Source organism: Vigna unguiculata, chromosome 1 (assembly GCF_037176805.1).
Source record: "Vigna unguiculata cultivar grain cowpea cultivar isolate G323 ecotype 2 chromosome 1, ASM3717680v1, whole genome shotgun sequence".
Taxonomy (NCBI): Eukaryota; Viridiplantae; Streptophyta; class Magnoliopsida; order Fabales; family Fabaceae; genus Vigna; species Vigna unguiculata.
In genome coordinates, this window is record NC_140792.1 from 32,851,875 (window position 1) to 32,866,842 (window position 14,968).

General features: G+C 27.5%; 1 long non-coding RNA gene across 1 annotated transcript; it reads left to right on the top strand.

Moving 5' to 3' along the window:
- Nucleotides 1-9,104: 9,104 nt before the first annotated feature.
- LOC114162640 (uncharacterized) lies at nt 9,105-9,740 on the top strand. Its single transcript, XR_003599268.2, has 2 exons — nt 9,105-9,228; nt 9,315-9,740. It is a non-coding gene; the product is annotated as an uncharacterized LOC114162640 (long non-coding RNA).
- The last annotated feature ends 5,228 nt before the right edge of the window (nt 9,741-14,968 follow it).

Below are 14,968 nucleotides of genomic sequence, written 5' to 3' on the forward strand. Positions count from 1 at the left end.
AACTCAGGGGTAGCCTAACTCAATTGAAAGTGGGTCGATCTTAACATGGATGAACGAGGACATGTCCTGAGTCAAGTAAATGTGGGCTCATCTTGACTCGATTCAAGTTAGGCCTGAACTTACTCTACTAGACTTGAGTTTGGGTTGACTTTACTTGACTTTGACTCAAGCCAACTCGGCTCAACCTTTTTATTTGGGTTTGACTCAACCTTATATTTCATAATTTAAAATAACTTAGAGGCATCTTGATTTTGGATTTTTAAAACCTAAAATTCTATCCTATGTGTATCATATCCAAATATAATTAAATGAATTAGACTTGAAACATATAAATTTAAATTTAAATATAAGATAAATCCATTTAAATAGAATTAAAACAATATAAATTATGACAATTATGAATTATGAATGAGATTTCATAATTTGAATTTTTAACTCACTTTTTCTTTAATGAATTCATTAATTATGGATGGTATACTATGTATTGTATAATCGTATTAGCATTCTAAATAAAAATGTTTTTTTCTTGTGATTATGTATAAGAAAGGTTAAGTTATTGTAGAAAAAGGTAAAATAAGTACATGAATGTGATTGATTGTAGGTTTATGGAAGGAAGATGAAAAAGGTGGGTGAATGGTGAATTGGACATGTTATTAATGAATGAGAGAGGGTCCCATTAAAGAATTTTAGTCATGCATATGATTTGGATACAATCACCAAATGCAGAGAGAGAGAAAGAAACAATGCATATTTCATCTTAGTGTTCTTATTCCATTCTTAGATTCTTGCAGACCCATACAATGTAAATGCAGCGGATTCATTGTGTTTCCTTTTTAAACTCAAGTACATCAACTTTTCATGGCCCCACTTTATGTCAAAGTCCACCCTAGGTATTTAGATTCTAGTCAAATTAATTAGCAACCGTTAAATATAATTTAAGCCTGTTTAAGTTACCTTTCTAATCACATATTTTGTATTACAATATCTTTTACCTTTCCAGAACCAAAAGAACGGTAATACTCTCTCTGACATCACTAAAATACATGTGAAGGTTCTACTTTATTTCTTATAGAGTATAGTTAATAAGATTTTTAAACAAAACATTATTATGCACTTATGTTTTGTCCGTGATTAAGTTATCTATTTTTCTAACAAAATAAATTGTACTATCTTCCAAGACATTATTATATTATTCCGTTTTAGTCTTTTCGTTCGGTCTATCAATTTGACAAGTCAAGATGCGGTCAATTCGACCCACTTCCCTAGTCCGTTTTTTAAATAAAAAATAATTTAAAAGATTAATTTTTCTATATTTTATTTTTTAAAAATGTAAGTATATAATAGTATTGTAATTTAAATTATTAACACTTATAAAATAAATTCTAATTATTAGTTATAATAGAGTAATTTAAGATGTAAATGAAATAATTATTTTACTTTATCTAATTAAAAACATTAACTAATTAATTAAAAGTTTAGAAAATATTTTATATGATTAAATATGCTTTTAATATTCATTTATATATATATATATATATAAAAGTAAATTTTAAAAATAAAAAAATAATTTAGAAAATTAAAATATATTATAAAATTAAAAAGAAAGTAAAAACAAAAGTGATAGCCATCCCTACCTAGTTCATTATCTTGTTCTGTTCGGGGTGGATGATCACTAGTGGTCTGTTTTTGTTTAACGAGCTAGTCCAACCCTTTCTATTATTGGCGGGCCAATGACGGGTCAGGCCAAAATGGGTCAGGCTAGCCTATTCTGACACCCTTAGTTACATATAATATCTAATGATTAGGGTTAGCAAAACGAGTCAACCTAACCCATTTTAACTCGACCTGTTAGTGGCCAAAAAAATATAGGTCAAGTTGGGCCAACCCACATCGTAAAATCAAATTGAAGAATGAAACTTGTCCCATGACTTGTTAGGTTGACGGGTTGACCCACTAGATGTGAAAAGAGAAATGACATCATCGTAGGAATCATGATTTGTCAATGGGTAAGTGTTTGCGAGATTGGAGATAGAAGCTTAAATTCCTTCGCTACCTGTATGGACTACAAAGGTTTGCCTTTAGTTGCAAATTTCTCCCCTCTATAATTCTGAAGAAAAGGTTCACATGGATAGCAAAAGCAAAAACACCAAAATTGAGACCCCACACAATTCACACAGTGAAAGAGAATTTGGATCTGTGGATGGAAGAGAGAGAAGAAGAAAAAAAATGCAGGGTTTGTGGAGATTGAGGTTAGAAATGTATACTAAGAAAAGGAGTGTGTCTCTGTGTGCTTTTGTTGGAACAAAAAGCCTAGCCATTGGAACTGCCATTGCGGGATTCGCGTGAGGAATTCATTGAACGCGCCTCCTCTCGTGATCTTGCTCTCTTTCGCATGGAGTGATATGTCTTCTTCTCGGTCTCGTGTGGTGGTGGTGACTCACAATGTGTGTGTGGTGTGTGGTAGTGCATTTTTGTTTTAATAAAAGTTGTTATTGGTGTGTTTTTATAAACCCAAATTAGCATATGATAATGTCTTTTTTTCTTTTTGTTAAATGGGTTGCAGGTTGGCTTGTCATGACACGCATGCTTGCTTGATGGGTTGGCAGGTTAAAATTTCTGACCCTACCCCCTATTTTATGTCGAGTTGATAAGTTGGCTTGTTGGATCTAACTCGCTTTGTCATCCTTAGTTATGATATAATAATAAATGTTATTATATCTTAATTTCTTATGATATAACAATTGATTATCTATCATATCTAAATATAAATAATACAATATAAGAATGCTACATGTTATCTGTCGTTAAATAGGATAGGTCAAAAAAGAAAAACTATTAGACCCGGTTAAATCAAGTGTAACTCAACACAAAATATAATATAAAAAATATAATAGGTCAAGTCTACTCTAAAAAGACACAAATTAAAGAATAAATAAAAGATAATAACATTAAATATTGCGTGGACAAAGTTAACCCAACAAAATAACTTTTTATTAATATATCCATCGATTAAGTTGATATTGTGTAGATAAAATAAATAAAGAATACAAATATTATTGAAATAGTGGGATATTGGGATGATATTTATTACATTTAGAACATTATTGATTAATAGTCCTTTATTCTATTTTTCATTACAGTTTTACACTAAATAAAATTTAAATAAATATAAGAAATTTGACAAGTTGAAGTTTATTTTATAAGAAAAAAATTACATCAAACTCATAGCAAATAGCAATCTATTTTTAAAGAATGTAAGCACAGTAAGGTTTTAATAGAAATAAGTTTTAAATAGGTAAAAATTAAAAACTTTATAAATTAATTATTAATATTTTTTATTTATTTCAGTATAAATTTTATCTTTCTAAATTTTAATTTTTATTAAGAAATATTTTTTTTTCCACTTAGAACTAGGGTGAAGGAGAAATGTTATAGAGATTGATATTTTGAATCATCAAAAGGTTGATGAGAAAACTTTTTGTAAGCTTTGTGTATTAATCTATACGGTTACTCGATAAATAACAATAAATTAATAAATGTGCTGAGTTTGAGAGTAGTTCATAATTATTGAATATTAATTACTGATACTCTCATTATAAAAAAAAAATATTTTTTAGTAGCAATTATCTTGTAGCAGTTAAATAAACCGTTAGAAATATTTTTATTTCTCCATTCTAAGAATCAGTTTGTAAACGAGAAATATTAAGATAAAAATTATAGTAGATGATGATTTAGTATTTGAATTCTAACATAAATCCTAATAATTCTACATGTTTGCCATATAAGCATTCCCATCGAATACACCTTTTAATCTAAAGAACTGATTGAAATATTTTTTTTTAAGTTAAATGACCTGCTTTTTATATTTTAAAATTATTGAAACCTAATTTTATCATTTTTTTTATTTAAAATCCAAAAAAAAAATCATCTTTTATTGAGATAATTCGATGTTTATATATGTTTTTAGCATAAAATAATTTTTAAATCTTTTTATAATATAAAAAGTTGAAGAATTTACGTTTTTTAGTTTATTTAGAAAGTAATTTAGTTCTTGTTACATTTAATTTAGATTTTTCTACAGATAGGGCTTAAAGCCCAAACAAATCCTCGGCCGTGAAATCAGCCCATAAAGTCATGGAATTCTATCCATGGGTTCTCCCTTCACCTCCAACTACTTTCTTTGTAGCCCGAAAAATTTCAAAATTCCCACTTTGCCATTCAGTTAAAAATAATTACTTTTTTTCTCTCTCTCACGCTAATTTTTTTTCAAACTTTTGTTTTCAATCGATGTTCACATTCGATACTTTATTTTATTCTACGAATGTCGATATCTAGTATTTTAAATTTTTATTACGGATATAGACATATGATATTATAATTACTTTTATTTATGGATGTTTATATTCGATATTCAATTTTTTCCGATATTCAATTTTTTTCTACGAATATCGACATTTGCAACTTCATTTTTTTTTCTTTATCGGATGTCGACGTCCAAAATATATATTACATATATCAAAATCCTTTTATATATATATATATATATCCTTTCTTTTATTTAATTTTATAATTCATTTTTTTATTTACTTTTATTTTTAATGTTAATCATTTTAAAATTGACTTTTATTTTAACTATTTAATTTATTTACTATATATTTTAAATCTAAAAAAAATTAACATATATCTAATTTTAAATATATATTTAATTTAATTTTTATATAATACATATGACATAAATAATAATTTAAAATTAAATTAAATTAAAAAGTTAATTTTTTAACAAAAAATGGATTTTGACATCCACACACATATATATATATATATATATATGTATATATTTATTTATTTATTTATTTTGTAATTATTATTTTATTTACTTATTATTTTTTAATTGTTATATTTTTTAAAATTTATTTGTAATGCAATTTTTTAATTTGTTTAATTTATATTTTAAAAATAAAATAAAATGTTAATATATATATATATATATTATTGTACGAGAAGTAATACAGAGCTTCCCATTTGTTTACTTGTTGTGCTCCACTTAATGGTCTATCTAGTTTGGCCTATTTTTTTTACCAAGTCAGTCCTTCAATGTAAGCAATAAGGGTTGATTTTTGTGACTTATAATAAAATTCGTGATACATAAGAAGTACATTTTTTGAATGATAAAGAAAAAATTGATTAGTAAATTTTAAAACTACGGAAAGTAATACACAACTTCTCACTTATTGGTTCATTGTGTCCCATTTATTTGTCTATCTGGTATTGCCTAAGAATTGATTCTTTTGACTTGTTATCAAATTTGTGGTACATAAGAAGTACATCCAATTGGATAACAAACAAATATTGACTAGTAAATTTGTAAAAAAATTGTATAAAAAGTAATATGTAGTTCCCCACTCATTTGTTCATTATTCCTCACCTTTGTTGCAGATATGATTTGTCTTATTTTTTCTTCAAGCCAACCACCTACTAGAAGCAATAAGGATTGATTTGTGTAATTTATAATATAATTTGTTGTACATAAGAAGTAAATTCCATTGGATTACAAAGATGATTGATTAGTAAATTTTATAAAATTTTACGAAAAATAATACACAAGTCTATTTCTTTTTCATTATGCCCCACTTTTTTTGGCTATTATTTTTGGCCTATTTTTTTCAAGTTAGTCATTAAATGCAAGCAATAAGGGTTGACTTTTGTGACTTGTTATTAAATTTATGGTACATAAAAAGGCATTCAGTGGGATAACAAACAAAAGTTTGATTAATAAATTTTTAAAAAAATTGTACAAAAAGTAATATGCAGTTACAAACTCATTTGTTCACTATTCTCCACTTTTGTTGCTTTTGTTGCAGATATGATTTTGTTTAACTTATAATCAAATTCGTGGTATATAAGAATTACATCCCATTGGATGACAAAAAAAAAAGATTGTCTAAATTTTAAAGAGTTGAACGAAAAGTAATATGCAGCTCCCCACTTATTTGTTCATTGTGCCTCACTTATTAGTCTATCTAGTTTGGTCTATTTTTTTTTTCAAGTGAGTCATTCAATGCAAGTAACAATAAAATTCGTGGTACACCCCATTGGATGAAAAAAAAAGTGTGATCAGTAGATTTTATAAAATTTTACGAAAAGTAATACGTAACTCCCCACTTATTGGTTCATTATGCCCCACTTATTTGCCTATCTGGTATTGCCTATTTATTTTCAAGTTAGTCATTCAATGCAAGCAATAATAATTGATTTTTTTGACTTCTTATCAAATTTGTGCTATATAAGAAGTACATCCAACTCGATAACAAACAAAGAAATGAATAGTAAATTTGTAAAATGTAAAAAAATTTAATATGTAGTTCTCCACTCATTTGTTCACTATTCCTCACCTTTGTTACATATATGATTTGTCCTATTTTTTCTTCAAGTCAGTCACCTAGTGGAAGCAATAAGGGTTGATTTGTGTAATTTATAATATAATTTGTTGTACATAAGAAGTAAATGCCATCCAATGACATCCAATGAGATTTACTTCTTATGTATAACAAATTCTATTATAAGTTACACAAATCAACCTTTATTGCTTGCACTAGGTGGCTGGCTTGAAGAAAAAAAATAGGACAAATCATATCTACAACAAAAGTGAGGAATAGTGAACAAATGAGTGGGGAACTGCATATTACTTTTTATAATTTTTATACAAATTTACTAATCAATCTTTGTTTGTTATCCAATTGGATGTACTTCTTATGTACCACGACTTTGATAACAAGTCACAAAAGTCAACCCTTATTGCTTGCATTGAATTACTAACTTGAAAAAAATAGGCCAAATAAAATAGCCAAATAAGTGGGGCACAGTGAAAAAAAAAATAGAGAGCTGCATATTATTATTCATATAATTTTATAAAATTTACTGATCAAACATTTTTGTCAACCAATGAGATTTACTTCTTCTGTACAACGAATTCTATTATAAGTTACAAAAATCAACCAATGGGATGTACTTATTTATTACACAATTTTTTTTTCAAGTCAGTCAATTAATGCAAGCAATAATGGTTGATTTTTGTGACTTGTAATCAAACTCGTGATACATAAAGTACATCTCATTGGATAACAAACAAAATATTGATTTGTAAGTTTAGAAAAATTATACAAAAAGTAATATGCAGTTCCCCACTCATTTGTTCATTGTTCTTCACTTAGATTGGAGATCTGATTTGTCCTATTTTTTTTTCAAGTCGGCCACCTAGTGCAAGCAATAAGAGTTAATTTGTGTAACTTATAATCAAATTTGTTGTATATAAGAAGTACATCTCATTGGATGACAAAATATATTGACTAGTGAATTTTAAAAAGTTTTACGAAAAGTAATATACAACCCCCACTTATTTATTCATTGTGCCCCACTTATTTGCCTATTTGGGTGATCTATTTTTTTTTTCAAGTCAGTCATTCAATGCAAGCAACAATGGTTGGATTTTGTGACTTGTTATCAAATTCGTGAAAATACATCCAATTGGATAACAAACAAAATATTGATTACTAAGTTTAAAAAAATTGTACAAAAAATAGTATGCAATTGATCCACTATTCACTTATATTGCAAATATGATTTAACCTATTTCTAAATCATATCATAAGTTCCTATTTTAAACTTTATTATATATATTAAGGTGAAACTTGAAAAATATTTTTAATCTTTTTGACAAACATATCTATTTGTTTATTTATATTATTAACTAGTATAGTGTACTTATAGAGAAAAGAGTTAGTCTAAAAGATTAAATATGTCTTTTATCATTAAAAAAATTAAATTTATAGAGTAAACTAATTGTCAGCTGCTTTTGAGTCAAGTGAAGCGATACTATGACATATAGCCTAATAATTTTTAAAATTTATAAAGTAAATAAAATAAAATATAATCAGTAAGTTATGTTGTATCAAGTTATGACTTTTGTTAGTGGAGAAATATGTCTTGTGAACACAGCGAAAAATAAAGATTAAATCATACTTCACGGTGAATATTTTTAGAAGAATCCATCTTCATCTTTTAATTTTAATTTGTTCACAATTTAAAGATTTTTATCCCTCTCTGGCTCTTCGAGCTAAATACAAGATAAAGACCAGTTCAATATTGCTCTGCACTTACATTACTTTTTGTACGTTTTCTATACTATTTATAACATTATGACACGAATTCCCGTACAGTAGAAAAATAAAACATTATGACATGAATTCCCGTACAGTAGAGAAATAAAAGAGAGCGGTTCATAACATTATGTTGTCTTTATTTCCAGCTACCGAAATATGAGAAACGTGAGAAACGAAAAAGGACTATTAAAATTTGAAAACCAAAGTATTAAAATATGAAAAGTAAACAAAATCTTACTTAAAATTTTTTACAACAATTAAAAAAAATGCTCATAATCAATTACATTAAAAAAATAGAATTAACTATTTCATAAAAAATATTAATATTAAAATAAATTATATTTAAATAAAATACAATATAACATTTGTTTCTTTTAAACAAAAAAAAATATTAGAATAAAAAATAAAATAGAATAATTCAAATTTTCATATTTAATGAAGTAAATTATTTCAACAATTGATAATTAATTTCATGACTCTTTTTATTAAAATTAAATCAATTAACTTGTGAATTAATTTTAGTACATGCATATATTTCTTAAATTGATATACGAAAGAAATTATACATTATTTAACGAAATTAAATTTTAATTTGAATTACTTTTTAATATCATTTTCATTTCATAAAATAATTACTTCATAATTAATCATTCTGCAATTCTTATTACACTCATCTTAATTAGTATACTCTAATAATTTTTATATTATGTAATTCACGGTCAATTGAATGATTTTATAAATTTTTATCTTTATATAATATTGCTTTTTAATATATATGTGAGACATGACTCATACATAGAATTTTGACAATAATTAATTTTTTTTCATTTCATCAAATGAATAAAAACAAACTATAATTTGTAATTTAATTTTTTAACCCAAACAATCTAATTATCCAATTTTTTTTCCTTTTCCTGTACTTCCCAATCCAAACTAAAACAATAAAAAATTTCTTCTGTATATATATATAGATGCAGTAGTAAGGTAGGAAAGTTTGTGTTGTGTTTTGTTGTTTTTGAGCAACCGCTTTGGGATCTGGCTACAAAACATAACTTGAGCATCCACACTGGTAATTTCCGTTGTTGTCCTCTTCTCAACAACGCACTTTACCTACCAAACTCATTTCTCTTCTTTTTAACCATTTATGCATTGCAGAGTTCTGAGAAGAAGATGGCACCGATCACCACCTACTTCCTCATGCTCATCTCCTCTGTCTTCTACGTCTTCTCCGACGCTCGTCTCGCCCTCGAAGAACTCACTGCTCAACATCATCTTCTCTTTCCATACTCTTCACTGAGTTTCACCGTCAACCACCATGAATATCCAATCCTTCTCTGAATCATACTACGTCTCTCTCTTCTCACTTTTTCACCTTTTCTTACTTCTGCAACTCTGCTGTTTTACAAATTTGTCTGGTTGGAAGAGAAATAAAAACTGGTAAGTTTGATATGTAACATGATTAGGAAAATGGAGCCATATAGAGGTAGAAATGTCTGTGTTTGTAAGATCTTTTTATTTTCTTAGTAAATTACACTCCACTCTTCTGGAGTTCAATCAAATTGTGATGGATTCTATTTTCTATCTCTTTTCATTTATTAAAATGCTGTTTATTAATGCATTTCTATGATATTTCAATGGATAAATTTATGTAATCTCATTTAGTTTTAAGAAATGTGAGCATGGTTTATCTGGTTTTATGTTGTGTCTGTAAGATATGATATGATATGATATGACTAGTTACTTCTGCTAGTTGGAAATAGAAAGTGTTGGAAGAAAAGCAATAATTTTCAGTCTTGATCTCGACTGTGACTGTGAAGTGGAATTCGATTGCTTTAAGACAAAGTAAGGGTTGGATATATTTTTTATTCTACACATATCATGATTGTTTTTTTTTTTTTAATTTTATCCAAATTTACATTTTTAATCTGTATATTTAATAAAATTTATGCTACAGATGCTTAATGATTATTGTTTAGAGCTAATGGTTCTTGCAAATAAGGATTTCTTATCGTATTGTGTTTCTTTTTTTTACTTTCAAATTTATAGTTTAAAAATTAATATAAAAAGATAAATTGGAAGTTGAATATATATACAGCCATTTGATATTATTTTTTCACGATTACAAAAAATTATTATATTCAAAAAATATATATAAGTATCAAAAATAGTATTTTTGTCCCTACAAGTTTTTGTTAATATATTTATGTATATATATGTTCATCTTATCCCTTCTGTTAACAGTTTTCAGATTGATTGTATCGTAAGATTTGAAAGATTAGATGTAATTTTATTACAGTTTGAGATAGGTAGGTAAATTTATCCTATTTTAGTCAATGTAAATATAAATGGGTACTATGCTTATCCATAAGCAATATTTTCTTGTGATGTCTGGCTTTTGAAGGTGAATATGGTAGTTTTTTTTTTTTTTTTAAGCGAGGAGGGTTGAATATGTTACCATTCTTAAATAAATGATATTTTAGTGTTTTATTTTCATAAAATTTTATTCATTGTTTATCTTTATATTTAACAAAATCAATGTATTTCAAACTCTACCTATATTAAGGACTGAAAAATATAAGTTTAGAAAGTAGAAAACGATAAACTTTATGTTCCAAGTATTAAAATAGAGAAAAAAATTACAATAACATAAAATTAGACAAACTAAATAATCTATTTTGTCTCATTTGTTATAATATCATTTTACTATATTTAAATTTTTAATTAAATCAAATTTAAAAAAACATAATAATTTTTTTTTCTGTTAAACATATGTTGATTGCATATCAATAACACATTCATGTCATCACTTTTGTAATACTGTTTTTTATTTTAATTGGATATAAGAGACTAAAATTATGATTTTAAAAGGAATAATAGCTCTTTAAAAATCGTGAGACAATTTCAAAATTAATATTAAATCAAATAAATATTAAAGTGTTAGTTGTATATATAATGGCAGTGGCGGATCTTGACTAATAATTTTGGGGGAGCTAATATAATATATTCAAAATTCAAAATTTATATATTTAATTAGTGTCACTAATACAATAAAAATAAAAATGAATAAATAATTTATTATAATTGTACATACAAAAGAAATCACACATATACAAAAGATTGTCCTTCGTTTTTTTAGATTTTTGAACTCATCAACAATTGAATTAAAACTAAAATTGTCAACTATTTATTTTTCAATGTAAATATAAAAACGTTCCAAATAATTAATATAAAACATGTTCCTCTAATTGAACAATATGATCATTTGTATCATGATTCATGATATATTAAGATAAAATATTGAATTTGAATTATTTTCATCGCCACGAATAACTTTCTTTTTATCACTTTTAACAAATAAATTCATTCTTTTATTCTTCATCAATATATCTATTTCTTTTTTAAGTTTAAGATTAAAAATTAATTTATCATAATTTAATTAAAAAATGAAAAATTAAGAGTCACTAAAAGAAAAAATCAATGACAACCAAGTTCCAAATAAAAGATAGTTATAAAAAAACACATAGAACAATCATTTTTTTCTCTCATAATCATAAAAAAATGAATATAAGACTCATATAGTAAAAAATAATGTTAACTATTAAACAAATATTTCATTATCAAGTGATATAAAAAATTTACTTTTTTTTTCTTCACGAATGAAAAGAGAAATGAAAGCAAAAATAACAAATTTGTATTTAACTGTTTTTTTTTTCAAAATAAAAACAAAAGATGTGAGAGTGTGAGATCATAATAAGTTGTAAAAAACTTAAAAATACAATGAAAAAATAAAATAAAATGTTAATAAATATTTTTATTCTTTATTACATTTCATTTTATATTTTATTATTTATTAATATTAAATGTTATATTTAAAATAAATAAAAAATACTAAATTAAACTTCTATTTCACTATATATTACATATAATTTAAAAAATTTAAAAAAAATAAAAAATAAATTATATATATAATATAAACAAAATTAAAAAGTTAAGGGGGGTCCATGACCCACCCGTGCTCTAATAAAGCTCCGCCATTGTATAATGGTAGATGTGTTTATTACTTGAAGATATTTCTTTTGCTTGAAGTTATTGCATACCTTCTTCTTTTAATTTTTATTTGTTGCTTTCTGTAGCCATCATTTTCAATGAGGATGACCTATAATTAATGATTGTTGTTTGTAAGACACAGGTGCGGATAAATGATATTTCGAAAGAAGCATTTAACAGCTAGTCCATATCCTATCAAAGAATATTTTAAATGTATGCATAAATGGTAACATAACGTTAATACACAATAAAAAATAAAATAAAAAAAATTGTTAATATTTGAGTTCCATAAGTAAGATGTGAGATCTAAACTCTAAAATATATGGAGTCCGACTTAAAATATTATTTTATTCTAGAATTGAATCACCCATAAAAACATATTATTAAATTAACATTATAACACTTTCTAAATAAAATTAAATTTATATCTTACTAATTTGCATGATGAGAAAAGAATAATATGCTGTATACAATATCTGCCCAATTAAAGTTAACTAAATCATTCCGGTTATTAAAAAAGTGGTAGAAAGTTTTGAGATATAGAAAATTCATTTTATGGTAATAAAAATATGTGGAGTTGGGTATTTTTTAAAAAATACAAAAAAAAATAGAAGAAAATATATTTCATATTGAGCTATCTTTTTTAGTTGCGCTATTTGTAAAACTCTCTTTTTCTGCCCAAAAATTTAAAGGGGCCTAGCCCTATCTGTTGGGCCTAAGGACTGGCCCATAGGGTGTCCAAAACTCCTAAGGCAGCCTAATCCTTCTCATTTATGTCTTTCTTGCGAAAAACAGGACCTTACTTTTTCCCTTTCCCTATCAACAGAAGCTTTGCTAGGGTTTGGTTCCCTCTTATTCGTGCTAGCTCAAAAGCTCACCTCGTCTCACGTAAGTTGGTCATTGAACCGTACTCCCTCCTTTCTAAGTTTGTTTTTGTGGTTTCTGTTAGGATTCACAGTAGTAACCCTGTTATTCTCTCTGTGCCGCTGTTCGAGTTCGTAACCCTACTCTTGGAGCTGCTGGGTTCTTGGGCTTAAGGTCACAGTCTGTTATTAGCCTCTTTCCAGGTAAGGGAAGCTAGGGCTTTATTGTTTTTAAGTTTTAGATACCTGTTTGGTTGATTCTATGTACTGGATGATTGATATGTGTTATTAGTTGTGTGAAAATGCGTGGTTTGTATTGCTATAATGGTGTGGATATGTTTCTGCGCAAGAGAGAGGGGTGAGCTCTGTTGAACTCGCCCAGGCGAGCGGGTTGGTCGCTCAAAACGAAAGCTCTCGCTTAAGCGAGGAGCTCTCGCCTGAGCGAGAACAGCAACAGCTCACTCCCCTCTCTGTTTCGAGTGCTCGCCTAAGCGAATGCCACTCGCCTGAGCGAGTTGGGCTAGCCTGAGCAAGACCTCAACGTGCTCCCTGTTGCAGTCTCGCTCAGGCGAGAGCAGGTAGCTTGAACAAGGGGTTCCTCTTGCCTGAGCGATGACTCTTTAGCTGTATATATATATATATATATACATATATATACATATACATACATATACATATATATATATATATACATATATACATATATATATGTATATATATATATACATATATACATATATATATACATATATGTATATATACATATATACATATATGTATATATGTATATATACATATATGTATATATATATGTATATATGTATATATATATATATATGTATATGTATGTATATGTATATATATGTATATATATATATATGTATATATATATATATACATATATATATATATATGTATATATATATATATATATATATATGTCTCACATGATTGATTGATGTACGTTTAAGATGGTTCAAGCCATGATGCTATATGTATTGTATATGATATATGGGGACTGTAAGTTGATGTGCTTAGCATGGGCTTGGGGTGATATATGATTGATTGGTTTGGTAAATATATATACATATTGGCATGAGATTGATGTGCATGAGAACTCTAAGAGTGGTTGGTGAAACATGGGTAAAGTGTGGGTAGGACGTAATCCCATTACATTCATAGGGAGTATTCATGGTGGTGCCTCACCTAATGGACGTAATTCCGTGGACCCTCCTAGGGGGAGTTCATGGTGGTGCCTCACCTAATGGACGTAATTCCGTGGACCTTCCTAGGGGGAGTTCATGGTGGAGCCTCACCTAATGGACATAATCCCATGGACCCTCCTAGGGGGAGTTCATGGTGGTGCCTCATCGATAGGGCGTAATTCCACGAGGGTAACGTGGTGGTACCTCAAGGTCAGGACGTAATTCCACGAAGGCCTCATGGTGGTGCCTCATGTAAGGATGTAATTCTGCGAAGGCCTCGTGGTGATGCCTCACTGCTAGGACGTAATTTCACAGTTTGGTGGTGGTGCCTCATCGTATGTATCCGGATAGTCAAGTCTTGGTGTCTTATGTAGTTTGGTACTTCTTATGTGGATGTATGTTAATTATGCTTGACTATGAACTCGTATGTTGAGTGTTATGATATAAGAACTTTTTTGCACTAGCTTACCTTTTGCTTGTTTATATGTTTGTGTGTGGTTTACTCCTTTGCGATGATCATCGATTCTATTGATGTGAGCAGATGTGAGAACCCCTGACAGTGGTAATGACAATAGGGATACTACAACTTAATGTCTATGGACGGGTGTTGGGCTCACTATGGGGCTGCGACTAAGAGAATCTTATTAGTTAGATTTCTATTGTTCTGGATAAGAACTTGTTCTACTTTTGAACT